Consider the following 10,000-nt stretch of genomic DNA (forward strand, 5'->3'; position numbering starts at 1 on the left):
GGGACCTAAGCAGTCCACCGACAGGCAATTAGTTGTGAGGAGGCATAGACAGACATGCGCAGATAAGTGCACAAACAAAACATGCACACACACACACACACACACACACACACACACACACACACACACACACACACACACACACACACACACACACACACACACACACACACACACACACACACAGAGGTAGAAGTGACTTGCTCTCTTGATAGGCAATTAACTTGCTTCAGACACCTCACTGAACATAAATCCCGTCTTTCACACACACACACACACACACACACACACATATGCACGCACACATACAGTGCAGGTTTTACTGTACGGTGTACGTTTGAGGACAGCAACATTTTAGGACAGCATCAAAAATAGCCAAAGAAATAGCTTGATATCAAATTGTCTTCACAATGTATATTTCTCATAGGTCTGTACCTGTGAGGACATCTGACCCTCACCAGTACAGTATAGTAATACATGCACGCACGCACACATGCACGTGCGTACACACACACACACACACACACACACACACACACACACACACACACACACACACACACACACACACACACACACACACACACAGCAGCAGGCGGCACAGGGACATCTGTGCATGGAGAGTTATGCATATTCAATGTTCATTGCTGCATTGATATGCGGCGTGAGGATGAGAATCTCTTCTCAGTACCGCTGCCTAGATCTGCTAGAATTCAAGTGCATTAACACACACACACACACACACACACACACACACACACACACACACACACACACACATAGAGGATTGTATTACGATACTTGTGAGGACATCAACAAATACAGTGATTTTATGAATGCAAGGAAAAACAAATGCCATTTTAACCATATGCCTAAGTTGAAAAATAGCAGATCTACAAGCCCATGATGTGTCGCACTGTGACACGTTGCGGCCCCAAACGGAATCTTTTCATAATTGTAAATGTATCTCTATAAACCTTGTTTTAACCATAAAACAACAGTTTGTCTTGTGAGGACTATAGGAAAATGGTCCACTATTTCTCATAATATACTATACTTATGTGGACTGTGGTCCTCACAAGTATAGCAATACAAACTCCTGTGCATGCACGCACACACACACACACACACGCACGCTCGTGCGCACGTGTGCACGTGTGCACGCACACACAGGACAGATCAGAGGGTAGATGATTTGTGAGGAGCCCTGCTGAGTTAAATAATCACACTTGGGTGTTTAATCACTAACGAGAACCTGATGATGCTCTTTAATTAACACAACACTAATTGAAGAGGGCTGGCGAATCACAGCTCTCATTCCTGTCCGAGAGTCGAATAATGAGAAACGCAAAGGATTGTGGGGGAGTAGCCTCCAGGCTCTGTATGTGTCGAAGTCAATTGCTATAGAAGAGGACGGCGTTGGCCTCAAAATGTCAGAGAGCTATAAAGTTGTGTCTGAGTGCATATCGTCGCTGTCGGGCGGAAACCTCCTATCTGCCTATATTCCGCCCATACATGCTCATCAGAAGTAGCAGATCAACAAGCTCCAATTTGGGCCTGGGCCGTGGCTCAGCGGTCCAGGCACCTTGGCTGGTAATCCAGTCTGACAGTGTGCCGCAGGTTCGACTCCCGATCCCGACGGCCTTTACTGCATGTCTTCCCCCCATCTCTCTCCCCATTTCCTACTGTCTGTCCTTCCATAAAAAAATATAAAATAAAGGCAAAAGCCACACAAAAAAAATATTAAAAACAAGCTCCAATTTGAATCCTCAGTCAGAAAAGTAACAGTTTGTGATGTGTGAGGTTTCCACCCGCACATAGATGCGTGGTTGTGTGCGACCGTGCGCACGCAGCCGCGCACGTGTGTGTGTGTGCTTGCGTATTGCTCAGGATTTCCCCAGTATAAACTGATAGAGATGATTCAATTAAAAAAGCTTCTTGGAATGCACCATGAGCGGCTGAGCGGGTTGCCGGGTGATAACATAATCACAACGTCCCCAGTTGGATTCTGAAGACAGGCAGACTGACGGATGGACAGACGGACAGACAATGCCATTAGTAGTACCCTGCGAGTAGGCCTAAAAGGAACACCAAGGCAATGAATGAACAGAATGAAAGATAACGACCTGACATGCATGCCTGGTGACCAGTTGTCTTTTTTTCTTTACTTAAGTAAAAGTATCAATACTACAATGTAGAAATTGTAGAAAAGTCTGGAATTCAAAATGTTAGTAAAAATACAAAGGAATTGGCATCAAAATGTACTTAAGCCCTATGTTGACACAGTAAAGGACCACCGGAGTCCCCCTGAGAGAGACAATAAAGCAAGTGTGTAAAAGTAAAAGTACTCATTATGCAGAATGTTCCATTTCAAGTTTTCAAATGTATTAAAAAATCTGTAGAAAATAGCAGAACTACAAGCTCACGACGCATTGTGAGCTTGTAACAGCTCCATATATGGAGATCTAAGGGTGGCAGCGGGGCAGTGTCTTGAGTGTACAGGGTACAGGGCCCAGGTAGGGTTGGGCCTTAATTTTCAGGCCTGTTGAATGGACAGGTATCAGTCAAAAGGGAGACATCGAAGAGGGAGGACAGGTGGGGAAGGATCAACATATGGAATGTCAGAACAGGTCAGATCTAAGGGTTCTCCATATATGCAGATCTAGGTGATGATCCAGTCTTCTCCATGTATGGTTATCCAGGGTTTGATGAGGTCATTGTCGTGATCTTCATATATGGAGACGGCCATATATGGAGCTAGCCTGGCTAATAAGCCAGACCGAATCAGTCGCTGGCAAAAAAATTGCCTGCCTGGAGCGTCGACCATATATGGTGGCGTGACATGTCACGAGGTGTAACGGGCTGACGGCCATATATGGTGGCGTGACCTGGCGGACGGACAGGTTTTCATAGTAATCTATGACCTATGGTCGCAATCAAAATACAAAGTAACTAGTAAAGTTTTCAGATAGCCTACATCGACAGGCTGCCTAGACACTTTTAAAGCACAGCTCAAGACCTACTTCTACACTCTTGCCTTTAATTGATCTTTAAATTCCTTGTTATTCATGTCCTCACTGTATTGCATTACTGCTATTATTTTAATGTTTTATGCCTTGCTTTTCTTTTCTTTTTTCTCCATTGCTCTGTAAAGCACTTTGAGCTGCATTTCATGTCATGAAAGGTGCTATACAAATACAGTTTTATTATTAGTATTATTATTACATGTATTAGAGTAAAAGTACAATATTTGACTCTGAGATGTATAGTGGAGTAGGCTACAAGTAAAAGTATTGGAAATTTGAAATGGTACGTTTTACACAAAACCAAGAGAAACACGCAACCAGACAGAAAAGATTCCTAACTCTAAGCTTAAAAGCCACAGCATGCACAGAATTGATGTTATCACTTTTAAAGTATATTCACATCAATGTCACTGTAAACTTCTCCAGAAATGTTCAATGAAGACATTTCCTACTTTTATTTACCGTCTGAATTCAAGTGGAAAGGGTTTTCAACCACTTGAAGCCAAATGGTATGCAGAGAGAGCTTTACTACTGAATCCTTTTGTTCAACAGAGTTTCTTATGTTTCGCAGGCTGAATGAGATCGAATTAGACTCTGTAGATCCATAATGCCTCCACTTCGTAATTTGCCATGGATGTACAAATGCTTGTATAAATAGTTGATCCAGTTTTGACATCTGTGTGCATGTTGTAAACAGCTGAATGCGAGAAAACTTTGCTGAATCCTTCCTGGGTGATGCAATAAGTCCATGGCATGGCACAAAGGGAACGCTGTGTGACGCTTCATTTCATCATTATCCATGAATACACACTGTTAACCGTTGAAAGGATTTGTCGATGGGAGCACTTTTGCGTTCTCGAGAGCTTCGAGAGTGTCTGTCTGGCCAAGTGCAGGAGAGAGAAGTTTTGGGGGAAGTTTAATATTGAGGGGCTGGGGGAAGGGCTGGAGAAGAACGTGGTAACATCGAGGAAGGATTAGTGTTTTGTTGGTGAGGATTACCGTACAAACCGGTGAAAAGGCAACTAAGCTGAGCACCGCCATCATCAAACAGATTTGGTTTCTGGTTCCTATTTAGACGGATTACCCAACAATGTTATTGTCAGTGCGATTGTTCTAGCAATGAGACTGTTGAAGCTTTTCTTGTTTACTGTAGGACACTAATTGGAGGTTTAGACCCTTCTACTTTTGCTCAGAGTGGGTTTTTCTGTAATGATTGTTGTATTAAGTATAAGGTATACTTTTAAACTTTTGTACTTTATGTCATATAAAATATTTGATAAAATAAAATCAAGTGGCCGAAAATCAAGAGCTACGTGCATGAACAATAATACGAAGTATCGCTTCAAAGTGAAGGGGCAATAGATTTCCTACTGTAGCTTCATATGGAAACAATAGCGATTTCTTTTTAGGGGAGAACCTCTTCCACTTCAGCAGGAAGGAAGATTAAGCTGCACGATGTCCTTTTCTTCTTCCCCTCCCGCTTCCCTTCCTCTGTGAAAGCTGTCTGTTTATAGGTCTCACGTGGGGAAAGGACAAAGGTTTAAACACTGGGGGTATTTCAAAAGATAATTAAGGAGGAATGAACAGGCAAAGTGTTGAAGGAGACACGAAGGAGGGATTGGGAGCAGCGAGGATAAGAGAGGAATGGAAGCTACCTTTTGTTGTGTCTCGAAACAAGTGGATCAACCTCTCTTCCTCAAACATCATGAATATGCATTATACTGGGTCATTCATTCGCCACATTGTTCTTCTGCAAATTATGTCCCACCAGAAAAAAAATGCAGACAATAAAACCCAAAGCGAAGTGAGCAAATAAATGGAAGCAAAAACAATGCTCAAAATGATAGAACTGTTCTTTTTGTGTCGACACAGGTTTCTTTTATGGCATTAGTGGAATCTTTTGAGATGACTTGCCTTTATCTAGTAAAATAATGCTGTCCTAAATAAACGGCTCCAATTAACATTCATTTGAATAATCAGATTATGCTACATTTTGTTAAATGTACCGGATGCGAAAGTGTACATATTATAATGCATATTGTCATCACTAATGCACCAAAGGCAGTGAGTCATTCATAGCTTCATATTTACCTAAAGGTGTATCCACCTAATTAGTGGGTTATTACTGGCTGTAGTTCAAAGGAAATGTTTTCCTGGTGAAACTGAGCTAAAACAGTCTAGATTAGAATTTCACAGTCTTTGTTTTCCGCTAGCATTCCATTTGCATGTACTACACAATGAGAATGACCTGTCAGTGTGTTATCATTTTGGTATTAGCTGTTTTGTTTGTGCTGTACGTCTATGAAACTGACAATATTTATCTCCGCCGGGCCGGAGCGGCCTGGAAACGGAGATTATGTTTTCACGCCCGCTTCAAATGTGATCAACTGACAATCACCAGTAGGTTACTTATCAAGACGATTTTATCGACCTGCATGTAGTCTGGGAGCCTACTGGCTGCGATTAGGAAACACGGAAGTGACTGCGTTGCTCCGTGCTTGCGGTTATGTTTAGGTTATGGTATGAGGTGGGTTGTCGTTCTCAGTAGGCTCCCAGCATGTGCAGTAGGCCGATAAGAACGTCTTGATAAGTAACCCACTGGTGATTATCGGTTGATTTTCAACCGCGGGTTTTCACATCCGTCACCAGCCCTGAGGCACCCCGGTCCTAAGAACTGATCAATCAATCAGTGTGACTTGGCTATATTCGAATAGTGTTGCACAGACCAAGAGCTCTATACCAGTGTGGATGGGAGAGCTATAATCAATAAACAACAATCTGACCTAGGTATTTTATTTTCAATCAGTATGCACAGCAAGCGAGAGGGTGCAAAATACTACAGCACTATACTAGCAGTAATACTACACCCTACAGCAGTAATACTACAGCGGTAATACTACACCCTACAGCAGTAATACTACAGCGCTATACTACAGCAGTAATACTACACCCTACAGCAGTAATACTACAGCGCTATACTACAGCAGTAATACTACACCCTACAGCAGTAATACTACAGCGCTATACTACAGCAGTAATACTACACCCTACAGCAGTAATACTACAGCGCTATACTACAGCAGTAATACTACACCCTACAGCAGTAATACTACAGCAGTAATACTACAGCAGTAATACTACAGCAGTAATACTACACCCTACAGCAGTAATACTACAGCGCTATACTACAGCAGTAATACTACACCCTACAGCAGTAATACTACAGCAGTAATACTACAGCGCTATACTACAGCAGTAATACTACACCCTACAGCAGTAATACTACAGCAGTAATACTACAGCGCTATACTACAGCAGTAATACTACACCCTACAGCAGTAATACTACAGCAGTAATACTACAGCAGTAATACTACACCCTACAGCAGTAATACTACAGCAGTAATACTACAGCGCTATACTACAGCAGTAATACTACACCCTACAGCAGTAATACTACACCCTACAGCAGTAATACTACACCCTACAGCAGTAATACTACACCCTACAGCAGTAATACTACACCCTACAGCAGTAATACTACACCCTACAGCAGTAATACTACACCCTACAGCAGTAATACTACACCCTACAGCAGTAATACTACACCCTACAGCAGTAATACTACACCCTACAGCAGTAATACTACAGCAGTAATACTACAGCGCTATACTACAGCAGTAATACTACACCCTACAGCAGTAATACTACAGCAGTAATACTACAGCAGTAATACTACAGTGCTATACTACAGCAGTAATACTACACCCTACAGCAGTAATACTACAGCAGTAATACTACAGCGCTATACTACAGCAGTAATACTACACCCTACAGCAGTAATACTACACCCTACAGCAGTAATACTACACCCTACAGCAGTAATACTACACCATACAGCAGTAATACTACAGCAGTAATACTACACCCTACAGCAGTAATACTACACCCTACAGCAGTAATACTACAGCAGTAATACTACACCCTACAGCAGTAATACTACACCCTACAGCAGTAATACTACACCCTACAGCAGTAATACTACACCCTACAGCAGTAATACTACACCCTACAGCAGTAATACTACACCCTACAGCAGTAATACTACACCCTACAGCAGTAATACTACACCCTACAGCAGTAATACTACAGCAGTAATACTACAGCAGTAATACTACACCCTACAGCAGTAATACTATACCCTACAGCAGTAATACTACACCCTACAGCAGTAATACTACACCCTACAGCAGTAATACTACAGCAGTAATACTACAGCAGTAATACTACAGCAGTAATACTACACCCTACAGCAGTAATACTACACCCTACAGCAGTAATACTACACCCTACAGCAGTAATACTACACCCTACAGCAGTAATACTACACCCTACAGCAGTAATACTACACCCTACAGCAGTAATACTACAGCAGTAATACTACACCCTACAGCAGTAATACTACAGCAGTAATACTACACCCTACAGCAGTAATACTACAGCAGTAATACTACAGCAGTAGAGTTGATTTACTGTAATACTACAGCGCTATACTACAGCAGTAGAGTTGATTTACTGTAAATACTACAGCGCTATACTACAGCAGTAGAGTTGATTTACTGTAAATACTACAGCGCTATACTACAGCAGTAGAGTTGATTTACTGTAAATACTACAGCGCTATACTACAGCAGTAGAGTTGATTTACTGTAGCACATTTTACTACTGTATGTCCTACCCTTTTTGCATCAAACTTTGACGCTCTTCTTTTTTTCCCCAAAAAGAAAACACCGCTTTGTGGCATACAATATATTCATAATAAAATGTGATAATAATAACTGACAACAATATAGGCTATCAGTAGAATTGATGTGCTGAAAGTGCATTCACACCCAAAAGCCTTGTAACAGAAGCACAGAAAAAGCACGCACTCATGCACACACACACACACACACACACACACACACACACACACACACACACACACACACACACACACACACACACACACACACACACACACACACACACACACACACACAGATACTGCTGTGTTGTTTACCTGCAATTATTCCCAAGTGAAAAACGAAACAGTGCACGTGCACTCACACATTCACACACCATAGTACAGTAGTACACACTACACACTGGCACAAACAACTGACACTCACCTGCAGGGAATAAAAGAACAAGGGGCTAATTAATGATGATGAGAAGTTAATTTAGTAAGACACCTCAGGTAATATAGTCTCTCTCCCTCTCTCTCCTTCTCACCTTCCTACACCCCCCGTCCACACATTATTTCATAGCTTTCAACACAGCTATTTTCAAAAGAATAGCTGTCAAATGTTCTGTTTCGTACATTTCATCTCTTTCTGTCTCCCCCCCCCACACACACACACACACACACACATTCACATTCACACTGTTATTCTTCAGGGAAGGAAGAGGCAAACCAGGTGAGATTGACAAGCTAAAGTGGGAGAAGACATAATTTTCTGTTTTGACATTGCGCTGTGTGTGTGTGTGTGTGTGTGTGTGGTGTGTGTGTGTGTGTGTGTGTGTGCGCGTGTGTGTGTGTGTGTGTGTGTGTGTGTGTGTGTGTGTGTGTGTGTGTGTGTGTGTGTGTGGTGTGGTGTGTGTGTGTGTGCTGCGTGCGTGGCGTGTGTGCGTGTGTGACTGAGAGAGAGAGCGGGAAGGTGAGGGGGGGGGGGGGGGGGAGAGAGAGAGAGAGAGAGAGAGAGAGAGAAAGAAAGAGATGGTTCCTGAGCTAAATGTTTGCTAGCAGGTGAGCCCTGTTGTTGACAGATGGTGTTTGTGAGAGAAGCTCACTCCCTACAGAGTCTCACCCCAGGAAAACACTCATGCTAACAGACAGACCTACTGTACACACAAGCACACGCGCGCCGCACACACACATGCACACACACGTCTGAGCACATATGCTCACACATTCAGTGTAAAACTGGCCTCAGAGTAGATCATATACAGTAAAGCCATTCCATTAGTGTCGATCACATGGCACCATTCACACTATAACCAGGTGAGAGAGACAAGGAACTGCAAGTGATGATCTCTTTAGTACCACTGTATCATTGATTATAGAGAGAGAGAGACAGAGACAGAGAGAGAGAGAGACAGAGAGAGAGAGAGGGGGGGGGGGGGGGTGTAGACAAAGAGACTGAAAGGTACCGAGACTACCGACCGGAGCATGCGAAATAAAAGCTGAAACCGACCCGAGGACACCATTTTATCTCCACTCCGTCTCTCACTATATGTGTCCACTCCACATGCAGGAGCCATTTTGTGTCTCTGAAGCTCCGATTGGGAGTCTGGTGACACTGCCTTCCATCAGCAGGCCCATTGGAGCGTGGCAACTGGCAACTGTGCCCCCCCGAGTCATTATATTAGCACTAATGCTATACTAAACAGGCCTGATGTCAGGCCTGTATAGTACTGCATGGGCACTGTGGAAAGTAACTACGGTAAGTATATTTACTTCAGTACAATTTAGGCATTTGGCAGAAGCTCTTAATCCAGAGCGACTGTACTAGTCTGTAGAAATTTGAGGTATTTGTACTTTACTTGAGTATTTCCACAATACTATTTGTACTTTACTTGAGTATTATTCACTAATGTGTCGCGATGCGATGCATTGTGAGCTTGTACAGTAGATCAACTATTTTCATAAGATTTGTATACATTCGAAAACTTTTTGGAACATTCTACAGTATTTCTACACTGCAGTATTGATACTTTTACAGTACTTTTCCACCATTTCAACCTACAACAAATAATGAGTATAGTGTGTTCTGAGCTTGTATTCTGCCGTATTCACTAATATATATATTTGTAAAACTACCAAAAATAAGTAATAAGTAGTTAACGAGATTCTTATCAAATATTGATTCTTATCAAAGAAATATGGTCTCTGAAAGGAATCATGGAACAGCATGACTATGTGGGCGAGAGAGG

Source organism: Electrona antarctica, assembly GCF_951216825.1.
Source record: "Electrona antarctica genome assembly, chromosome: 4".
Classification (NCBI taxonomy): domain Eukaryota; kingdom Metazoa; phylum Chordata; class Actinopteri; order Myctophiformes; family Myctophidae; genus Electrona; species Electrona antarctica.